This window comes from Oncorhynchus tshawytscha, linkage group LG09 (genome assembly GCF_018296145.1).
Source record: "Oncorhynchus tshawytscha isolate Ot180627B linkage group LG09, Otsh_v2.0, whole genome shotgun sequence".
In the NCBI taxonomy this organism is placed as follows: domain Eukaryota; kingdom Metazoa; phylum Chordata; class Actinopteri; order Salmoniformes; family Salmonidae; genus Oncorhynchus; species Oncorhynchus tshawytscha.
This window is the reverse complement of record NC_056437.1, coordinates 5,422,626-5,435,259: the sequence shown is the minus strand read 5'-3', so window position 1 is coordinate 5,435,259 and position 12,634 is coordinate 5,422,626. Positions and strand designations below refer to the sequence as shown.

Below are 12,634 nucleotides of genomic sequence, written 5' to 3'. Positions count from 1 at the left end.
AAAAAAACAGAGCAAACTAGAATGCTATTTGGCCCTACACAGAGAGTACACAGCGGCAGAATACCTGACCACTGTGACTGACCCAAAATTAAGGAAAGCCTTGACTATGTACAGACTCAGTGAGCATAGACTTGCTATTGAGAAAGGCCGCCGTAGGCAGACATGGCTCTCAAGAGAAGACAGGCTATGTGCTCACTGCCCACAAAATGAGGTGGAAACTGAGCTGCACTTCCTAACCTCCTGCCCAATGTATGACCATATTAGAGACACATATTTCCCTCAGATTACACAGATCCACAAAGAATTCGAAAACAAATCCAATTTTGAAAAACTCCCATATCTACTGGGTGAAATTCCACAGTGTGCCATCACAGCAGCAAGATTTGTGACCTGTTGCCACGAGAAAAGGGCAACCAGTGAAGAACAAACACCATTGTAAATACACCCATATTTATGCTTATTTATTTGATCTTGTGTCCTTTAACCATTTGTACATTGTTAAAACACTGTATATATATATAATATGACATTTGTAATGTCTTTACTGTTTTGAAACTTCTGTATGTGTAATGTTTACTGTTAATTTTTGTTGTTTTTCACTTTATATATTCACTTTGTTTGTTGTCTACCTCACTTGCTTTGGCAATGTTAACACATGTTTCCCATGCCAATAAAGCCCCTTGAATTGAAATTGAATTGAATTGAAAGACAGAGGGAGAGAGAGGGTCCTTTGAACCGCTGATGTAGAAAAAGGATTTATGTATGTATATATATTTATGTATAAATCTGACTGATTGGCAGATCAGTGCACATATTGATCCTCTGTCCCATGGAAGGTAATGAACTCTTGACATCTATGTGTATGCAAACGTGTCAATTCATGTGTCTATTCTCGGCTAGCCGGGCCTGGAATCTAATCAGGCAGTTGATTGGTTCTGTCTGTCCTGGACCTGCGATGATGTGCTATGTATAGTAAAATTACTAGGTCAACAATGTTGATTTTGTCGCAGCACTGTGCTGGGTAAACATTTGGTTTGTATGAAGAGATGGGGTCTTACTAGCCTCAGTCCAACAGAATTAAATGGAAACATTACTATTTTGTATTTCTATGTTCAGTCCACTATGAAGAGATTTTACTATTTCTGAAGAGGTTATAAATCGGGTAACTTTCCCCCAATTCCCTGGTTTTCCAGAAATACCGATTTAAGGTTAACCAGATTTCCTGCATATTCCCTTCCGATTCCCGCCCGAAAAACTCTATCAATTCTAAACTCTATTTGAATATTCATATTAACTGCAACTAACCATACTATTTGTGATATGAATTGAGTGTATAGTATGCTTGTTGGTCATAGTATAGATAAGGTTCCCAGATGTCGTACTACATTCGCCATAATACAAAGTATACAAGCAGTGGACACTATTTTTTGTGTTTTTAGGGCCCATAATGCAATTCTTCCGAAAATGGGCGTGGCTTCACAACAATGTCTGAAAATATGCAGCTCAAGTCCGACGAGAGGAGATACAAATTCATTGCTTTAACTAATTATGACAAAATGTGAAGAAAATGTTGAGCAATGAAATAAAATCGACCTTTCAAATAAGTATTTATTTTTAAATAACATTACGCTGCACGTTATGTTGGCTGACAATATGTTGTAGATATGTATAGTATAGAGTATGTATATAGTATATAGTATGTAGTACATACTCATTAAGTATGTTAGTATGGGTATTCATTAAGTATGTAGGATACAGTATGTTAGTATGGGTATTCATTAAGTATGTAGGATACAGTATGCTAGTATGGGTATTCATTAAGTATGTAGGATACAGTATGTTAGTATGGGTATTCATTAAGTATGTAGGATACAGTATGTTAGTATGGGTATTCATTCTGTATGTAGGATACAGTATGTTAGTATGGGTATTCATTAAGTATGTAGGATACAGTATGTTAGTATGGGTATTCATTAAGTATGTAGGATACAGTATGTTAGTATGGGTATTCATTAAGTATGTAGGATACAGTATGTTAGTATGGGTATTCATTAAGTATGTAGGATACAGTATGTTAGTATGGGTATTCATTAAGTATGTAGGATACAGTATGTTAGAATGGGTATTCATTAAGTATGTAGGATACAGTATGTTAGTACAGGTATTCATTAAGTATGTAGGATACAGTATGTTAGTATCGGTAATCATTAAGTATGTAGGATACAGTATGTTAGTACAGGTATTCATTAAGTATGTAGGATACAGTATGCTAGTATGGGTATTCATTAAGTATGTAGGATACAGTATGTTAGTATCGGTAATCATTAAGTATGTAGGATACAGTATGTTAGTACAGGTATTCATTAAGTATGTAGGATACAGTATGTTAGTACAGGTATTCATTAAGTATGTAGGATACAGTATGTTAGAATGGGTATTCATTAAGTATGTAGGATACAGTATGTTAGTACAGGTATTCATTAAGTATGTAGGATACAGTATGTTAGTACAGGTATTCATTAAGTATGTAGGATACAGCATGTTAGTATGGGTATTCATGCTCCGTGCTTCTACACCTGCATTGCTTGCTGTTTGGGGTTTTAGGCTGGGTTTCTGTACAGCACTTTGAGATATCAGCTGATGTACGAAGGGCTATATAAATAAAATTGATTTGATTTTGATTTGATTTGATTCATTAAGTACATACTCATACAGTATGTTAGTATGGGTATTCATTCTGTATGTAGGATACAGTATGCTAGTATGGGTATTCATTAAGTATGTAGGATACAGTATGTTAGTATGGGTATTCATTAAGTATGTAGGATACAGTATGTTAGTATGGGTATTCATTAAGTATGTAGGATACAGTATGTTAGTATGGGTATTCATTCTGTATGTAGGATACAGTATATTAGAATGGGTATTCATTAAGTATGTAGGATACAGTATGTTAGTATGGGTATTCATTAATGTATGTAGGATACAGTATGTTAGTATAGGGGTATTCATTCTAAGTATGTAGGTATACAGTATGTTAGTATGGGTATTCATTAAGATATGTTGTAGCATACAGTATGTTAGTATGGGTATTCATTAAGTATGTAGGATACAGTATGTTAGATACATGGGTATTCATTAAGTATGTAGGATACAGTATGTTAGTATGGGTATTCATTACAGTATGTAGGATACAGTATGTTAGATGTTATGGGTATTCATTAAGTATGTAGGATACAGTATGCTAGTATGGGTATTCATTAAGTATGTAGGATACAGTATGTTAGTATGGGTAATCATTAAGTATGTAGGATACAGTATGTTAGTATGGGTATTCATTAAGTATGTAGGATACAGTATGTTAGTATGGGTATTCATTGAGTATGTAGGATACAGTATGTTAGTATGGGTATTCATTAAGTATGTAGGATACAGTATGTTAGAATGGGTATTCATTAAGTATGTAGGATACAGTATGTTAGTACAGGTATTCATTAAGTATGTAGGATACAGTATGTTAGTACAGGTATTCATTAAGTATGTAGGATACAGCATGTTAGTATGGGTATTCATGCTCCGTGCTTCTACACCTGCATTGCTTGCTGTTTGGGGTTTTAGGCTGGGTTTCTGTACAGCACTTTGAGATATCAGCTGATGTACGAAGGGCTATATAAATAAAATTGATTTGATTTTGATTTGATTTGATTCATTAAGTACATACTCATACAGTATGTTAGTATGGGTATTCATTCTGTATGTAGGATACAGTATGTTAGTAGGGGTAATCATTAAGTATGTAGGATACAGTATGCGGGTATTCAAACACAGCTGTAGACATGATAAAGTCTCTAGTCACCTCCTTTAATGCCCCCTATACTATACAGTATGCGGGTATTCAAACACAGCTGTAGACATGATAAAGTCTCTAGTCACCTCCTTTAATGCCCCCTATACTATACAGTATGCGGGTATTCAAACACAGCTGTAGACATGATAAAGTCTCTAGTCACCTCCTTTAATGCACCCTATACTATACAGTATGCGGGTATTCAAACACAGCTGTAGACATGATAAAGTCTCTAGTCACCTCCTTTAATGCACCCTATACTATACAGTATGCGGGTATTCAAACACAGCTGTAGACATGATAAAGTCTCTAGTCACCTCCTTTAATGCCCCCTATACTATACAGTATGCGGGTATTCAAACACAGCTGTAGACATGATAAAGTCTCTAGTCACCTCCTTTAATGCCTGCTTTACCGCTGCTACCTCAGCTATCCAGGGCAGAAGTCATAATCTGTCTGGATTATCAGATTAGTATCAGATTCAACAGCTCAGTCATAGACAATCACAGATTACCAAGGGAAAACCAGCCATGTCGCGGACACGACGTCTTTCCCTCAGACAAGCTAAACATTTTCTTTGCCTGTTTGGAGGATAACATAGTGCTACCGACGCGGCCCGCTACCAAGCACAGTGGGTTCTCGTTCTCCGTGGTCGACGTGAGTAAGACATTTAAATGTGTTAAACCTCGCAAGGCTCCCGGCCCAGACGGCCTCCCAAGAGCATGCGCAGACCAGCTGACTGGAGTGTTTAGGGACATATTCAATCTCTCCTTATCCCAGTCTGCTGTCCCCACTTGCTTCAGGATGTCCACCATTGTTCCTGTTCGCAAGAAAGCAAAGGTAACTGAACTAAATGACTATCGCCCCGTAGCACTCACTTCTGTCATCATGAAGGGCTTTGAGAATCAAGGATCATATCACCTCTACCTTACCTGGCACCCTAGACCCACTTCAATTTTCTTACCGTCCCAATAGGTCCACAGACAATGCAATCGCCATCTCACTGCACACTGCATTATCCCATCTGGACAAGAGGAATACCAATGTCAGAATGCTGTTCATTGACTACAGCTCAGCCTTCAACACCATAGTACCTTCCAAGCTCATTATTAAACTGGAGGCCCTGGGTCCGAACACTGTCCTGTGCAACTGGGTCGCGGACTTCCTGACGGGCCTCCCCCAGGTGGTGAAGGTAGGAAACAACACCTCCACTTCACCGATCCTCAACACAGGGGCACCTCAGGGGTGCGTGCTCAGTCCTCTCCTGTACTCCCTACGTGGCCACGCACGCCTCCAACTCAATCCTCAAGTTTTCAGACGACACAACAGTAGCAGGCCTGATTACCAACAATGACGAGACGGCCTACAGGGAGGAGGTGAGGGCCCTCGGAGTGTGGTGTCAGGAAATCAACATCTCACTCAATGTTAACAAAACAAAGGAGCTGATCGTGGATTTCAGGACTCAACATCGACGGGGCCGCAGTGGAGAAGGTGGAAAGCTTCAAGTTCCTCGGCGTACAAACCACTGAAGATCTGAAATGGTTCACCCCCCACAGACAGTGTGGTGAAGAAGGCGCAACAAACTCAGGAGGCTGAAGAAATTTGTCTTGGCCGCGTAAACCCTCCCAAACTTTTACAGATGCAAAATTGAGAGCATCCTGTCGGGCTGCATCACAGCCTGGCATGGAAACTGCTCCGCCCACAACCACAGGGCTCTCTAGAGGGGGGCAAACCACCTGCCCTCCAGGACACCTACATCACCCGATGTCACAGGAAGGCCATAAAGATCATCAACGACAACAACCACCCGAGCCACTGCCTGTTCACACCGCTATCATCCAGAATGTGAGGTCAGTACAGGTGCATCAAAGCAGGGACTGAGAGACCGAAAAACAGCATCTATCTCAAGGCCGTCAGACTTTTAAATAGCCATCATTAGCCGGCTACCACCCAGTTACTCAACCCTGCACCTTAGAGGCTACTGCCCTATATACGTAGACATGGAATCACTGGCCACTTTAATAATGGAACACTGGTCACTTTAATAATGTTTACATACTGCTTTACTCATCTCATATGTATATACTGTATTCTATTCTACTGTATTTAGTCAATGCCACTCCAACATTGATCAATCTAAAATGTACATCATTCTTAATTCCATTATTTTACATTTGTGTACTGTTGTGAATTGTTAGATGCTAGAAACTCAAGCATTTCGCTACACCCAAAATAACATCAGATAAAAATGTGTATGTGACCAATACAATTTGATTTGATTAGGACTAAATGGGTCTACAGAGTCAGACCCAGATGATTCATCCAATTAAAATGACGTTAGTCATATTAATTGGCGTCATTGTGTTATGTCAATATGCTAGTCACGATGCACAGCTATCTGAACTACAGACTTAGTTAGTCACGATGCACAGCTATCTGAACTACAGACTTAGTTAGTCACGATGCACAGCTATCTGAACTACAGACTTAGTTAGTCACGATGCACAGCTATCTGAACTACAGACTTAGTTAGTCACGATGCACAGCTATCTGAACTACAGACTTAGTTAGTCACGATGCACAGCTATCTGAACTACAGACTTAGTTAGTCACGATGCACAGCTATCTGAACTACAGACTTAGTTAGTCACGATGCACAGCTATCTGAACTATGGACTTAGTTATTCACGATGCTCAGCTATCTGAACTATGGACTTAGTTAGTCACGATGCACAGCTATCAGAACTATGGACTTAGTTATTCACGATGCACAGCTATCTGAACTATGGACTTAGTTATTCACGATGCACAGCTATCTGAACTATGGACTTAGTTATTCACGATGCACAGCTATCTGAACTATGGACTTAGTTATTCACGATGCACAGCTATCTGAACTATGGACTTAGTTAGTCACGATGCACAGCTATCAGAACTACGGACTTAGTTATTCACGATGCACAGCTATCTGAACTATGGACTTAGTTAGTCACGATGCACAGCTATCAGAACTATGGACTTAGTTAGTCACGATGCACAGCTATCTGAACTATGGACTTAGGTAGTCACGATGCACAGATATCTGAATTACGGACTTAGTTAGTCACGATGCACAGCTATCTGAACTATGGACTTAGGTAGTCACGATGCACAGATATCTGAATTATGGACTTAGTTATTCACGATGCACAGCTATCTGAACTATGGACTTAGTTAGTCACGATGCACAGCTATCAGAACTACGGACTTAGTTATTCACGATGCACAGCTATCTGAACTATGGACTTAGTTATTCACGATGCACAGCTATCTGAACTATGGACTTAGTTAGTCACGATGCACAGCTATCAGAACTATGGACTTAGTTAGTCACGATGCACAGCTATCTGAACTACGGACTTAGTTATTCACGATGCACAGCTATCTGAACTATGGACTTAGTTATTCACGATGCACAGCTATCTGAACTATGGACTTAGTTATTCACGATGCACAGCTATCTGAACTATGGACTTAGTTAGTCACGATGCACAGCTATCAGAACTATGGACTTAGTTAGTCACGATGCACAGCTATCAGAACTATGGACTTAGTTAGTCACGATGCACAGCTATCAGAACTATGGACTTAGTTAGTCACGATGCACAGCTATCAGAACTATGGACTTAGTTAGTCACGATGCACAGCTATCAGAACTATGGACTTAGTTAGTCACGATGCACAGCTATCTGAACTACGGACTTAGTTAGTCACGATGCACAGCTATCAGAACTATGGACTTAGTTAGTCACGATGCACAGCTATCTGAACTACGGACTTAGTTATTCACGATGCACAGCTATCTGAACTATGGACTTAGTTATTCACGATGCACAGCTATCTGAACTATGGACTTAGTTAGTCACGATGCACAGCTATCTGAACTACAGACTTAGTTAGTCACGATGCACAGCTATCTGAACTACAGACTTAGTTAGTCACGATGCACAGCTATCTGAACTACAGACTTAGTTAGTCACGATGCACAGCTATCTGAACTACAGACTTAGTTAGATCTGAATGCTCTTCCTTTCATAACACCCTCCTTTGGCACCCTCCTTTGGCACCCTCCTTTGTCCTTTGGCACCCTCCTTTGGCACCCTATTTCCTTTATAGTGCACTAATCTGACCAGGGCCCTGGGAAAAAGGATGTCATTTGAGACACATCCTGTGTCTAAGGAACGAGTCACATTAGAGGACACTAACTAAGGAGTCCTACTAATTAGGTCCTTATTAGTGAATAAAACACAAACAGACAGAAGGATATTCAGCAACTATCTACACAAATAATAATCATAATTAAACAATCCTGAAAATTCAAAAGAAGCTTCTTCTAACAGGAACCCCTGGCTGGCGAACGAAGCCAACTGAAATCTATTCCACTTGTTCTCCTTAGCTCCTTCTTGACGATGAAAGAGTGGAGCACTTGTTCTCCTTAGCTCCTTCTTGACGGTGAGAGAGAGAGAAAGAGAGAGAGAGACTTGAGGCAGTGGTAATATATGCAGTACCCTGCGGTTCTTCTCTGAGTGTGAGACGGTGCCTACAGTAGCCTAGCAGCGTTAACCACTAAGCACTACTGAGCCCACTGGGACCCAGGTAGGTGAAGGATGTGAACCAGGGGAATCATCAGATTACCCCCGGAGTAGACGGGACCTAACCCCTCCTCACCCTTCCTCACCCCTCCTCAATCCTCCTCAACCCTCCTCACCCCTCCTCAACCATCCTCACCCTTCCTCATTCCTCCTCACCCCTCCTCACCCCTCCTCAGTCCTCCTCACCCTTCCTCACCCCTCCTCACCCCTCCTCACCCCTCCTCAACCCTTCTCAACTCTCCTCACCCCTCCTCACCTTTCCTCAATCCTCCTCACCCCTCCTCAACCCTCCTCAACCCTCCTTATCCCTCCTCAATCCACATTACCTCTCCTCAACTTCTGATGAGAAGGATAAGGAAGGGGGTGGTGGGGTGAGGAGGAGGGGAATGTGATTGATGGGGATGTGCTGAATGCGGAGTAGGTCTCTCCCTCTCTCGATTGAATTCAAAGGGCTTTTTTGGCATTGGAAACATGTCTCCCTCTCCCCCTCTCTCTCTCTCTCTCTCTCGGTCTCTGTCTCCCTAGGGAGTCTGAGATGTGAGGAGGCCCTTCCTTCTCTCTCTGTCTCTGTCCCACTAGGGATCCGGAGATGTGGAGGCTTTCATGTGACTACTGGAGAGAAGAGAGGTGAGGGATGAAAAAAGAGGGAAGAACAGGGGCAGAGAAGAGAGAGGAAAGAGAGAGAGCGAGAGAGAGAGAGATACAGAGAGAGAGAGAGCGAGAGAGAGAGAGCAAGAGAGAGAGAGATACAGAGAGAGAGAGAGCGAGAGAGAGAGAGCGAGAGTGAGAGAGAGTGAGAGAGAGAGAGAGATACAGAGAGAGAGAGAGCGCGAGAGTGAGAGAGAGCGAGAGAGAGAGATAGATGTCTGGTAATTACCCAATGTGCTACTAACAGAGAAGGAGGGAGAGGAAGTTGTCAAGGAGATTGATGTTCCAAGATGGAGTAGCAGATCGGACGTGTGTTTGTCTTGTCCATATGTTAATTAGTCTGTAAATAGTCTGTTTTTCATTTTTTTCATACATATTTTAATTTCACTTTCCATCTACGAACTAAATATACTTTCCTGCAACCCGCCTCACCCAATGTGGTACGGATCTGCTATTTTTATTCCTTATAACTGGAACCTCCAACAGGAGCTAGCCATCTAACTAGCTACTACTGCTAGCGGTGGCTTCACCTTTAGCTCGGACACCAGCCAGCTTTAGCTCGGACAATTACCTGCCAGTCTGCACAGGGCGATATCAACCCACAGCATATTGGACTGCTTTTCTCCAACACGTCACCGTATTCCTGATGTAAGCTCGAGACCATTACACCGGATCATCGCAGCTAGCTAGCTGCAACCAAGTGGCTACTGTTGGCTAACGCCTCTGTCCCGAAGCAAGATCCAGTTAGCCTTTGAGCTAGCCTCGAGCTAGGCCAAATCTCCCGGCCAGCCGACGGAGTATACCAGCTAATACCTCTTTTGACAATTGGCCTTTATTGTCACCTCGGAGCCCTGCCAATCCATCACGACTGATCTGCCAACGTAACTGTAAGATGTGGTTTCAAAAAGTATTTTCCATTGCAATGTCACTAAAGACACATTTGCTATCCCCGGCACGCTAGCTTTCTGAACGCCGGGTCTCCTGCTCGCCTAGCGTGGAAGTGACTACCAAACGGCTCCCTGACTCACCTATTGCTGCTCTTTGGACCCTATAATCACAGCTGATGTCTGGTGATCTGTTCATTAAACACTGTACCTCAATTTGTCTATTTGTCGGCCCCAGCCTCGAACTCAGGTCTTGTGTCTACCTAACTGACCCTCTCTGCCCAGTCATTCCCATTTATGGTTGTTGTCTTAGCTCTCCCGACCAACACCCATGATTGCTTTACGCCTCTCTCTAATGGGGAGTACTGCATTAGCATTGAATACCTTGTTGCTGTTTCGGTTACTTATTATTGTTTTATTTCGCTGTAGGAGCCCCAAGTCCCGCTCAACATGCGTTCTTTGTCCCACCCTCCCATGCATGCGGAGACCTCACCTGGCTTAACTGGTGCCTTCAGAGATGCAACATCACTCATCATCACTCAATGCCTAGGTTTACCTAGGTTTATCACTATAAAATGCTCCCTAAAATACTTCAGCAAGCAGGCCTTTCTAACCGACCTGGCCCGGGTACCCTGGAAGGATATTGACCTCATCCCTTCAGTAGATGGTGCCTGGTTGTTCTTTAAAAGTGCTTTCCGCACCTTCTTAAATAAGCCCAGTTCAAAAAAGGTAGAACTAAAAACGTATATAGCCCCTGGTTCACTCCTAACTTGACTTCCCTTGACCAGCACAAAAACATCCAGGGGCGTACTGCATTAGCATCGAATAGCGATATGCAACTTTTCAGGAAAGTCAGGAACCAATATACACAGTCAGTTAGGAAAGCAAAGGCGGGCTTCTTCAAACAGAGATTTGCATCCTGTAGCATTAATTCCCAAAAAGTTCTGGGATACTGTAAAGTCCATGGAGAATGAGAGCACCTCCTCCCAGCTGCCCTCTGCACTGAGGCTAGGAAACACTGTCACCACTGATAAATCTACGATAATTGCTCATTTTAATGAGCATTTTTCTACGGGCAGCCATGCTTTCCACCTGGCTACCCCTACCCCAGCCAACAGCTCTGCACCCCCGCAGCAACCTTCCCAAGCCCCCCCCCCACCACTTCCCCTTCACCCAAATCCAGATATCTGATGTTCTAAAAGAACTGCAAGATCTGGACCCCTACAAATCAGCTGGGCTTGACAATCTGGACCCTTTCTTTCTAAAAATTATCCGCTGCAATTGTTGCAAACCCTATTACTAGCCTGTTCAACCTCTCTTTCGTATCGTCATATCCCTAAAGATTGGAAAGCTGCCGCGGTCATCCCTTCAAACTGTTACAGACCTATATCCATCCTGCCATTCTAAAGTCTTCGAAAGCCAAGTTAACAAGCAGATCACCGACCATTTCCAATCCCTCCGTACCTTCTCCGCTATGCAATCTGGTTTCCGAGCTGGTCACATGGGTGCACCTCAGCCACGCTCAAGGTCCTAAACAATATCATAACCGCCATCGATAAAAGACAGTACTGTGCAGTCATCTTCATCGACCTGGCCAAGGCTTTCGACTCTGTCAATCACTGCTTTCTTATCGGCAGCCTCAATAGCCTTGGTTTCTCAAATGACTGCCTCGCCTGGTTCACCAACTACTTCTCAGATAGAGTTAACTGTGTCAAATCGGAGGGCATATTGTCTGGACCGCTGGCAGTCTCTATGGAGGTGCCACAGGGTTCAATTCTCGGGCTGAGTCGTTTCTCTATATACATCAATGGTGTCGCTCTTGCTGCAGGTGATTCTCTGGTCCACCTCTACGCATACGACACCATTCAGTATACATCTGGCCCTTCTTCGGGCACTGTGTTAACAAACCTCCAAATGAGCTTCAATGCCATACAACACTCCTTCTGTGGCCTCCAACTGCTCTTAAATGCTAGTATATCTAAATGCATGCTCTTTAAATAATTGCTGCCCACACCCGCCCGCCAGACTAGCACCACCCTGGACGGATCTCACAACTCTCACAACTACAAATACCTAGTTGTCTGGCTGGACTGTAAACTCTCCTTCCAGACTCACATTTAGCATCTCCAATCCAAAATTAAATCTAGAGTCGGCTTCCTATTTCGCAACAAATCCTCCTTCACTCATGCTGCCAAACATACCCTCGTAAAACTGACTATCCTACCGATCCTTGACTTCGGTGATGTAATTTACAAAATAGTCTCAAACACTCTACTAAGCTAATTGGATGTAGTCTATCACAGTGCCATCCGTTTTGTCACTAAAACCCCATATACGACCTGTATGCTCTCGTTGGCCGGCCCTTGCTTCATATTCGTCGCCAAACCCACTGGCTCCAGATCATCTATAAATCTATAAATCTTTGCTAAGAAAATTCATGCCTTATCTCAGCTCACTGGTCACCATAGCAGCATCCACCCGTAGCACGTGCTCCAGCAGGTATATTTCAGCTTCCAACACTCTACTCAGCAAACTGGATGCAGTCTATCATAGTACCATCCGTTTTGTTACCAAATCACCTTATACCACCCACCACTGTGACCTGTATGCTCTCGTCAGCTGGC

At 42.7% G+C, this 12,634-nt stretch overlaps 1 protein-coding gene across 1 annotated transcript in view; it reads right to left on the bottom strand.

The window, feature by feature from the left end:
• The window catches only part of dcc (DCC netrin 1 receptor), a 634,145-nt gene that overhangs the window by 55,478 nt on the left and 566,033 nt on the right, over nt 1-12,634 (bottom strand). The gene's annotated exons all lie outside the window — the stretch shown is intronic.